Source organism: Amblyomma mixtum, chromosome 10, assembly GCF_055824585.1.
Source record: "Amblyomma mixtum isolate Tamu chromosome 10, ASM5582458v1, whole genome shotgun sequence".
Lineage (NCBI taxonomy): Eukaryota > Metazoa > Arthropoda > Arachnida > Ixodida > Ixodidae > Amblyomma > Amblyomma mixtum.
Genome location: NC_143021.1, coordinates 83,882,340 through 83,893,608, shown reverse-complemented (window position 1 = coordinate 83,893,608; position 11,269 = coordinate 83,882,340). Strand labels below are relative to the sequence as shown.

The 11,269-nt window shown below is 45.4% G+C and overlaps 1 protein-coding gene across 2 annotated transcripts in view; it reads left to right on the top strand.

Moving 5' to 3' along the window:
* The first annotated feature begins 2,698 nt into the window (after positions 1–2,698).
* The window catches only part of LOC149326312 (organic cation transporter protein-like), a 198,203-nt gene continuing 189,632 nt past the window's right edge, over positions 2,699–11,269 (top strand). For both annotated transcript variants that reach the window (XM_089562552.1, XM_089562551.1), the window contains exon 1: positions 2,699–2,767. The gene's annotated coding sequence lies outside the window, so the exon portion shown is untranslated. The remainder of the gene's footprint in view (positions 2,768–11,269) is intronic.

Sequence of the window (11,269 nt, the reverse complement as noted above, 5' to 3'; positions counted from 1 at the left end):
ACAGCATCTGTAGCTCGAGATGGATTCGCTTCCCTCTCTGTTAGCCAGGTTTACGAGTTTTGAAAGACTAGAAAGATTGTTAATGGAGGAGAATCCAGTGTACACGTCTGGGCATGTTGACATTTCATAGAAGTGTTAAGGGTGCCTCCATTCTTTCAGCTCTCATAGTAGACGGTGCATGATTTTCAAGCCAGAAGCCGAGCGGTAGTCGGCTGACTAGAGGCGTTACAGCGCCGTATCATAGGGGCTGTCATCTTTGCTCACGTGATCACGCCGCCATTACGCGCCTCCTGACTACTTGGCGCGCGCCTCGTCGCGAAGGCTGCTGCGTCTCAAGGTTCGCTTTCGACAGGCAGTGTTTCGGCTGGTGCGGTTGTAAAGCAGTGGGAAGACGACACTATGGTTTGGTCAAAGCTTCGGAGGACATGCGAGAAGCCTAATTTGTTGAGAAAGCGTGATCGGGCTTCATCTCACGGAGAGCCGCTGAGCTCTCCGCCTCTTCGAGCCAACGGATGAATCGCCTGAATGCATGTCTTTGTATGCGCTGAATGCTCTGCTTAATGTTTTTTTATTGTTATTATATAAAACGGCAAGGTTTAATGCTCCTGCGGCTGCGCAGGTCAGTGTCCTATTGTGTACCTGCATGCAGGCACTGCTCTAAAACGCTCGCACACCGTACGCATTTGTTTACAACCTGTTAACAGTGCTTAGGAAGCCTCAAATATTTTCTACTGCTTTGTTAACACAGAAAGGCGACAAAAATAAATAGACACACAAATGTTTACTATCATGGTAGCAGTATCATGCATCAAGCAGCCATCACGAGCTGGTGTGTAATCGTTTCGAAGGATTCCCCGATATGATTGTAATTACGCGCGCATGGCAACGCGTTCATGTTACACGAAGTTCAAAATTAAAACACATAAAATTGTGATACGCTCCACGCTCGGTATGCGGACATGGAAATGCTCGAGGTCTCGTTGGTTGTAATTAATCAGCTTCACCCTGAGCGTGCGGAGTCACTTCTAGTGACTGTCTCGCATGGACCCCGAGCAAATGACACCTACTCAGCACAGCAGCCGTAAAGCAAACACGAGAGCCGCGCTACTTGGAGCGAAGTTCAACAGTAGCACCAAGACGGTGTGTAATACACGGACTGACGGTAAGCGTTGTCCGCTCGCACGGCTGTGCAGTGCATAATAAACTGTAGCGATATGTAGGAGCGTAGGTCGTCTTTTTTTTTTTTCATTCCTAGTTCGGCCTTGGGCGCTCCTTTTACTAATGGCCACACACCATAACTTATGAGCAATGGGGTCTCAGCACAGTGCACAATAACTGAAAACACGAAGTGACGGTTTCGGTGGCTGAACAGCTGCTTCATGCGGCTGTGTTGTGCACTTACCCTAGCAGATTTTCCAAGATCGAAGCCTTTCTATATTGGCTATCTAGCGCTGGCGAACGTGTTTGTTGCGTTCGCCCATTCGGAAGGGGAGCATGGCGAACTGTCGCGAACATTGCCATTACCTACTTGTGCAGTTCGGTTCCGTGAAGCTCGCAAACGGTCGTATTCCGCACCTTTAACTCTCTGTCGCAATTCTTGCAATCCACAACACAGCCCGTATTTCCTCTGCCTTTTCACAGCATAGGAAGAACACATTCGGCAGCCACCCGCGATGTTTCCACTGCTGCGTCGAGGCGTACACGCCGGCGACTTACGAGACCCGTAATGGCGTCGTGTTCCGAGCGCACATGTGGCGCCGTCTGGTCTCAAACGGAAGAATTGCGCGCTGTAAACGGTCTATAGAAACACACAAACTCACCATCACCGAAGCATTTGTGGTGCCAGTGCTGCGAAAATAATGCCCGTCATTTAGTGAAACAAAGAAGGGTTTATACTCACTGCACTCCTAAAGGCATAAATATGAAGGCTGAATGCCAAAACTACGCTCTTCCACAGGGAGGTTTCTTTCCGCATTCAGGGAAAGACAGAAACGACCTCATTAGTGCGCTTCCACTGAGACAACTGTCCGGCTGATCAAGCGGCTCAAGTTGAAAACCTTAAAGATATGAAGTGATGGCATTTAGTAGCTTTATCTTTTTTCAGTGCCATTAAGGTGTTCCGATTGACCTCTACTACTGACATCTACGGTCTACGACCACCTAAAGTGTTGGAGGCAGCCTTGCCGTCATGGCGCCGTCGTTCAGAAGAATATGCGGCTGTTGAAAGCGATTGTGCAGAAAAAATATGGCCATCGGAGCTTTGTGGAGACACAAAATTCCTCAGAAACTAAAAGAGGGACCTTGACTTCACACTTTTATCGTATAGAGTGCATAATACACCTGCTTCTAGCTGTGCGCCCTGCTTCTTTGCTTGTATAAGCCATTGTGCGGCGATGAGCACAACGCGCGTGGCGGTCTTCGTGTGCAGCAGCGCTCCGTACCTCTACCTTACGTCGTTTTGTCGTCCAGGAGAGGAGGCGGCGCGGTACAAGTAGCCTTGGGCGACGAGGCTTTCTTAGGAACCATCTTGGTGATGGCAACAACACTTGGTGATATGGCGCAGGCTGGCCCCGTCAGCAAATACGGTCATAAGAGAGCCTGGAGATAAGAGCGCGATGGTTCCTTTTCTCTCTGCCGTTTATGACTCCGCTTGGCAATTACGTACGCTAATGGCCGTTATCTCGGTAAAGGCCTATACGGCATGGGCGTTGCTCGCGAGTCCAGGAAGCTGCATTCGCCAGCGCAGACCAGACGGGCATCCGAAACGGTAAGCGGCCTTTTGCTGATTCACGTTGTGAACAAAGTGCAGGCTCGGGAGGAGGCGTAAACTGCACAAGGGAAAACTGGAACAACTTGCAATAGTCTCAGGAAGAGAGTATTGGAAGTTTACTAAAGCTCCTGAAGGAACTAAATACAAACTTGTGTGCCACACAACAGTTCTTAACAAGTTTTCTTTTTGTGTTTTATAGATGTATTGCTAAATGGCGCCGAACGTGAATAAACAGAACACCTGTTCGCAGCACATCTTATCTTATTATTATAGCAACCTCGCAATTAACAGTTTATTACCGAAATTTCACCACACTCTTAAACAGGTGCTGGTGTCTGCTAAAGAAAAGATATGAAACATGATAAAACTTGTAAAACCTGCAATAAGAAATAACTCGGCTTTCATGCCATCTGCTCTTTACAACAATTTCTCATGTTTAGCATCTCTTTAAATTACTGTAGTCAAAATCCGCGATATATTCTAGACACAGTCGTAGAGCCCTATGTCACGAACATTCGTGGGAGGTTAGGTTTATGTTTTATGGGAGTTAATGTCCCAAAGCTAGTCAGGCTATGAGGGACGCCGTAGTGAAGGGCTCCGGAAATTTCACCCACCTGTGGTTCCCTAACGTGCACCGACACCGTATGGTACGCAGGAGGAGCTTAGATATATATAAAATTCATGATAGTTCCTACGGGTGCGTTTTCTAAAAATTAAAGGACATTCAAGGATTCAAACTGAGATAGAGCATGCAAGTTTTCTTTCCGCGCAAGCATTTAAAACAGCGCCGTAAGCACCGTTTAATAACGCGGCTTTGTGCAGGCTCATTCTCGCAGCTCTTCGCTTGTGGAGAATTTCGGCGATAACGGCACCCTGAGTAATATTTCACACCAAAGGCGCTAGCACGCATGCACTTCCGTGCCTCGTCGAAGGCTCCGCTGTCTTTACCTTCGAAGGTGTTTCATTTCTTCTTTCAAGCAAACATTTCTGTCTCGAAAAAGTATCGTCCCCTCAATATGACGTCATCACGTGGCACCGTCATCATCGAGCAGGCATGGCGGAGTGGTTAGCGTGCTCGTCTCGCACTCCGGAGACCCTGGTTCGATTCCCCAACTCGACCAATTTCCTCTTCGGTTTTATTTATCTGGTTTGACTAGAAAGGTGAATTAGGCTAATTGGTTAATTAAGCAATTAACTAAACTCAGTCCCACTTACTTGGAGTATCACTATACGATCCCTTTAATTGGTTGCATGGTTACTAGCGAAAGTACAATTGACCCCGTTTGAAATACGCGCACTGGGACGTCACGACCATTTCGACCAATTGAAACAAGGTCAGCGTAGCTACGGCGTGACTGCGGCCACGCGAGGTCTCACTTTGGCTGTCGGGGTGTTGCTTTCGCAATAAAAAATAACATATCGCAAACATCACACGCCAGTTTATTTCAGCGCCGGCAGTAGATGCAGAAATGCCAGACGAGCTTGTGATATCTTCACAGAAGTAGTATATTCGCCGTTGTAATGGCACCTCGTTATTTCCGCAGTGTATTAAAATGCATCTTGTCACGTTCATCATTCATCGCATGAAGAAAGAAGGTCAATATGTGCATGCCTCTAACATTGCGCCCTTTTGGCAAACACTGATCCAATACTTGGAATAATTGATGTTTTCTTTTAGAACTTTTCAATAAGTGCTTCCTGACCGTCGGCACATTATTTACTGTACAGTCATTTGCACTTGGCGCATGCACAGTGAAAGCGGCAGCGGAATTGAATTGCCACAGTCCTCAGAGGAGGCGTTTCGACAATTCCCTCACCCGGTGCAAAGGTCTACAGAAGTATCCTAATGCATGGGACAGTGGTGAAATTTATCTAGGCAGGAATTCATATATTAGCTTGTTCCGGCTGGCTACATATGCGGGTGCTGCACTCCGGAGCAGTTTTCAGTCTTTGCCGATGAGCACATTCGAATGTTGATGAGCTCCTGTTGCTACGGCGAACCAGCTACGTCAAAATTGTCTATCGTCCTGCACCTGTCCGTTAGCGTCCCGCTATTCCGCTGTGCCCCTATCAGAGAGGGTCACGCTATTCTATAAGTCTCTACGAGGGAGTTATAGCATAAAGCCATCCGCGATCCGCTGGACGCCACTGCGCATGCGCAGATCGCGTGAGAGGGGGGGGGGGGGGGGCAGATGGCGCCAGGTGCTACCCTAGTGTTTATCGCTGGTTACTCAAACATAGGGAGGTCCAAAATAACTATAATGGAGTGTGTAAATGGTGATAGACGGGTAGCAGTCGAGGTATTCTCAGGCAGGACAATAGACGAGGCACTAGAGGGACAAAACGTGAACTTTCTGAGAATGTTGCCGGGCGCAATCTGGTGGTGGTAGAGGTGGGGCTAAATGATGTCCTCAATGGTGACACCGCACAAATGGTGAAAAGATTAGCTGAGGGATTTGACGACATAAGGGCAGTAGCACAGCAAGTATACAGATCGTGGTATGCACATTACCGTAGGTGCAAGGACAGAACGGAGAGGTTGACAAAGACGCGGTGACTGTTAATCGCGAGATAATGAAGTTAGGCCTGGAGAGAAGCTTTCAAGTGGTAGACATAAGAAGGAAAGTGCATGGGGCAGGCGTCGTTAAAAGAGCGTGTACCCGAGATGGCATTCATTTTAGTGGAAGGGTGTGAGCAGAGATCGGCTGGCGCCTGGCAGGCCGAGCGGTAGCTCATTTAGGGTCCACAGTTGCTCCAGGCTTAGGCACAGGTGGAAGCGAAGAAAGCGTAATAATAGAGGCCGAGCCCAACAAAATAGCCGCTAGGAGGTCAAGGAAGAAAACTAACAAAAAAAATTCACACTAGGCTCATTTGCATAAACATGGAAGAGGGTAGAAAGAGACGAAATGCTTAGAAATACAAAAGTAATTAAAGAACGGGAAGATAACTTTGGATTGTTTTCTTTACATCTGTTTCTAAGGGAAGCGCTCCTGCACGGCACCCCGTGGAGTAGCTTCGGCATGCAGGTATTGCGGGGTTTTAAAAATACATAGTCCTCGGAACGACGCTCTATACTTGCCCGCTCTTTCAATAATGTTCTCGCGGCGTTATACATATTGGCGCGTGCGCTGCATTTGCTCACTAAGAAGCTCATTCAGACTAACCAGTTTAGGGAACCTAGAAAATCTGTTCCCAAACACCATGCTGAGCGAATTAAAGTGAACAGAGCGAATCGCGCATTGTAGGAGACGAAGCACCGAGCCACCTCTGGCATCCGCGAGTGCCCCTAATGTTTATAAACACGGTGTTGGGCTACAGCGGCGGAGAGAAGTATACGGAGGGCGCTATTGCCCTGTAACACCATACATACGAAATGTCCAATTCAAATTCGAAGGTATGACACATACAGGCGTGCGAAAAAGTGGAACGACCCCCTGAACGGTGGTTTTCCTGTAGAAGAAGCCGTGCCTGACGGAAGTGCTCGTTAGAGAAGGCCAACATGTTAGGGTGTGCGTCATCAAAGAGCACTGGCATCCAGTTCTGTAGCCAGTTCACTCCCGCCTCTGCATGCTGGTAGTGGACGCTGGTGTCGCTTGACATGGACATAAAATGGCTCGGCATTACTCCTACTGAAGGCCTGAATGTTCCTGGGTAGAAAAGTGCACCCTGCTTTCTTAAGTACGCACCCGGACAACGTCGTAAAGTGTACGCTGGATTTCTGTGCGGATTTTTAATGGCAGAATCCGTGTGGGTTTTTTTTTTTTTTTGCCACCTGTGGATATTTAACGCGCTCCAAAATCTCGTCGTTGCGGCATCATTTAGACTGGAATGTGGTCGAGCATCGAACGGCACAGGTTGTGCTCGGCAGCAAATCGCTTAGCTCCTGCGAAGAATAATAGTGCTCTTACCCCACCAGGTGAAATACTCGGGAGCTATCCGAACGGAGGTGCAAAAGAAGCCATCAGTTTTTTAACGCCCTAAAGACCACAGGCAAAGCGGCTTTCTCTCAGAAAATTACAGCTGATACAGTTGTGCTTCTGAAATGGAAACTGATGCCCTTCGCGCTTATTCTCAATAAGTTTTTCTTTATTTACATAATATGGCACACCTCATGTGGTCCAAGAAGGACAGACAACAAGGCATATTTACAAACGGCATAAAGTTAGTACATAGAAAAAAGGTTTGACATATGACACAAATGAGCGAAACAAGTAAAAAGGAAGTACATTGCACATCAATTTGCACACAAAAATTCGTTGTTAACAGTCCTTTCAAAACTCTCTCTTGAGACAATGTCTTCAGGCAGTGCATTCCACTCGTTTATTATGCGCGGAAAGTATGAGTGTTTAAACGAGTTTCTTTTCGCGAAATACGGTGTTAGGGCATGGGTATGTTGGTGACGGGGTTTTCGTGTAGTTGAAGGTGTAACATAAGGTGAAGAAGAAATTCCAAACTTTCCCTGGATGAGTGAACGAAGAAATATTAGTCGAGCCATGAAAAGGGTTAATTTTGTTGGCAACCATTAAAGCAGGTTCTCTTGAAGCAGTTGTCTTGAATTTATTGTAAATGAATCGCACAGCCCGTCTTTCTACGTTTTCTACTTTTGCTATATCTTTTGGGGTGTACGGGTCCCACACAATAGCCGCATACTCAATTTTGGGCCGAATAAGAGAGTTATAGGCTAATAGCTTAACTGACTGGGTGCTCCTGTGAGCTTGTGTTTCAGAAGTGCAAGTTTTTTTAACGCAGACGAACAGATGTAATCAACGTGGTCACTCCAGTTCAGCTGTGAATTTATTAGAACACCTAAATATTTTTTTTATTTTTCGACTTCTGAAATAGTAGTGCTGCAAGTAGAGTAACTAAAGTGGATAGGATGTTTCTTTCTTGTCATGCCACAGAACTTATTGGGGTGTACGGCATGTAGTCATCGGCAAATGAACCAATTCTAACCTTCTATCAATGAAACGCACACTGTCATTTACATGAACCAAAACTAACAGCGGACCTAGTACTTTTCCTTGGGGAACGGTCACTGGAATTAACGTAGCAAAAATGCCACCAATACCCACAAACGGAGTTCGATTTCGTAGGTAGGAAGCAATTCAGTTTACCATGCATGGTCAAGGGCACGCCTATTAATTTGAGTTTTTCAAGAAGTTTATTATGGGGAACTTTGTCAAACGCTTTGCTGAAGTCTAAAAAAATGACGTCCAGTTGACCTGATTTATTTAATACGGAACTTAAGTTATGGATAGCAGTAAGCAACTGCGTGACAGCAGAAAAACCTTTCCTGAAGCCGTGTTTGACTGGAAACAAGCATCCTATAGAGTTCAATATTTCAAGTATGGTGTTAGCGATAATGTGTTCGATTACTTTACAACAAGAAATCGGACGGTAACTGTTTAAACACGCGCGGTCTCCCTTTTTATGCATAGGCACAACTCTGGCGGTTAGCCAATTGGGGGGGGGGGGGGGGGGCAAGGAAAAAGACGATAAAGATAAACAAAAAAATTTTGTGGAGAAATGAGCTAATGATTCAGCATAACGGCGTAAGAAGGCGTTCGGTATGTCATCTGGACCATGCGAACTTTTGGCATCTAACCGGAGTAGGGATTCAACAACGCCTTCGTAGGATACAGTGATTGATTGTTCAGGTGGAAAGTTAAAAACATATACATTGGCACTTCAGAAAATACAGAATGAAAGTAGGTATTGAAATGCATAGCAATTGATTGACGACACGTAATCACGTTGTTATGCACACTGGTTTGACTTATTTTCTTCTGTGAAGTTCGAAGGTGATCCCAAAATATACGGGTATCAGTTCGTATAAATTGTGGAAGACTCTCTGTAAAGTAATGTTTTTTCTGATTTAATAATCGAAGAATGCTCTTCTACTAAAATAGTTAACTGACTACTACTGGCGTTCGTAGTTTTTTCAGGTGTTGAAGCCTTCATTTTAGGTGATAAATGTGCCGATTTATCCAGGGATTTGTTTCTTTAAGCGCTTCTTCTTATCGGGTATGAAGCTATTGATACAATATTTACATTGGTCCTTGAACATATTTCATAACTGTGTGACACTGGTTCCCTCAAAGCTTTCATAAGCCAATTCCAAGTGATCAAGGATAGATTCTTCCGGTGCTTTTGAATAATCTTTTACGTTCTTATGCTTTGCTTTTTCTATGCGGCCGTCAACTACAGATAAGGATACGACTACTAGCAGATATCCCGGCATTAAAAGACACTGTGTAATCACAACAAGGGCGTTTTATGAATACTAAATCTAAAATTGACTCAGCAGAACGATGTATTCTAGTAGGTTCGGTGACTATTTGCTGAAGGCCGTAGGACAATGTTATATCATAGATCGTGTCCGCATTTTCAGAACATCCAAGCTTTTCGTTCGACCAGTTGATGGTTGGCAGGTTAAAATCCCCTGCAAATATCAAATTTTTATTTCTGTAGTTGAACAAAAAATCCTGTAGCTTATCCAGATTGTCCAGGTCTGAATTAGGAGGCCTATACCGGGCACACAAGATGAAAGTGAAGCCAAGACAAATGATTTTCAGAGGAAGGCTTTCATGGTTTTCTGGTGAATTTAGAGCTACAGCGGAAACATTCTGTTTTAGTAAAATGGCGACGCCACCTCCTCGTGATCCTCTGTCACACCTAAATAGAGTACATGGTGGAGGAAAGATGCAATCATTTCTGTTGTCACAGTGAAGCCAATTCTCAGTTATAACAATTATGTCGCGACTGTGAGTAAACAGAGCGATCTCAAGAGCAGTTGTTTTGTTCACTATGCTTTGGGTGTTTATGTTTAAGATAACAAGTTTACGAAGAGCTGGGTTTAGGTGGTCTGTCAATCTGAGTTACTAGAAGAGAGAGGGGAAAGGCTAATCCGCTGTTGAGTTGAATCGTTCCAGGCGTACATGCTGTTGCCGATTTTGAGCTTGTCATGGACAAGATAAGCCTTCTTTCCATCCTTCCTTTCGGTTGTGCAAGATTCCCAGAGCAATTTTTGTGTTCTTAGTGTCTCCTTGGAATAATCATTTTGTATAGGAAAAGCTGAACCTTTAAGTTTACTACATTTCCATACACACCCTTTTTTCATTAAAATCTTGGAAGAATGCGATTACAGGACGGTTCGAGTTATTTCCTTTTTCTATTCTATGTATACGGGCAAGGGATGACGCCAAGACGTTTTTCAAAGACCTCAGAAATCACCTTATTTTTAAGTTCCTCTTCAGTTTCAGAGGTATTTTCCATTGTGCCGTGTATAATCAAATTCGAGCGAACACGGCGATCATCCAGGTCGGTGAGCTTTTCATGTTGCTTGGAAAATGACAGCTTTAGCCAATTCATATGCTGTTCAATTGGAGCAAGTGGTTCAATACCGGCCTTTAAGTCACCAAACAGACGTTCTATGTGATCTAGGGTAGTTGCTAATGATCTGAGAGATATATCTAGCTTACTCTGAAACGCTTTCAGTTCCGAAATTTAATGCTGTATGATGGTTTGGGATTCCATGATTTTATCGAGCATTTCCTGAACAGGGGGGACAGGGTTCCTTTCTACATCACCGCGTAAGAGCAGTTTTCACACAATTAGGCATTTTTATGCAATGCGCATACAACGCCGTGGGCACGGCAGGACCAGGAACATACGGTTATCGCGTCTGCATGTAGAGTAGCAACCAGCCTAGATAAGCAGATGGGGAGGAATGCTCAGAGCCAGTTTCCTGTGTGGTCCGCAGTGTCCAGTGAAGTCGAAGCGCTGGGGATCTGCTTTTATGCCATTTGTCGAGGATGACGTCACTCTCCAACCGAAGTGGCCGGTAGGGGGACGGATGAGCCTTGCTGTGTCATGGACAGGGTGATCGGTGAAAGTTGCATTAGTTGATATTGGCAAGCGGCTGTAGTAGCACGTCTCGTTTTCACCGGCGAAGCCAAGCAGCAGAACCTGGATAAGCAGAAGGGGGCCTGCTCAGAGCCAGTTTTCCATGTGGTCCGGAGTTCCCAGTCTGGCAAGTGATGTCTATGTCTTGCCCTTCACACTAATGCATACGCCTTAATAATTAGCGATGTTTAGCAAACTTGCTTTGCAAGTCTTTTTGTGAGATAGGACAATTTTTTTCGTTGTTGGGAGCATTAACATTGAAAAACAGCTTTGTACTTTAATCTGTGCATCCCACTTAGCAGCGACATAAAAAAAAAACTCGCTGCTCAATTGCAGTACTCGGTAATGCGGATTTTCTGCGCAGCTGCTGAGGTGCTCGCGTTTCGCGGTATATAGACTTCAAGAATTTGAGAGATGTATCCAGACGTGTAAAGTTACAGACCACTACCGTTCTTCGACTAGTACTCCTCACTAGACCGCCGCTAAACCTATGCTCGAAGGGCGCGTTTTGCAGCAAATCACCGCGTACCACATTCCTCTGCTCTGACCATATTGACTCCCCTCGGTTTTCACGCAAATAAAACGGCATAATGA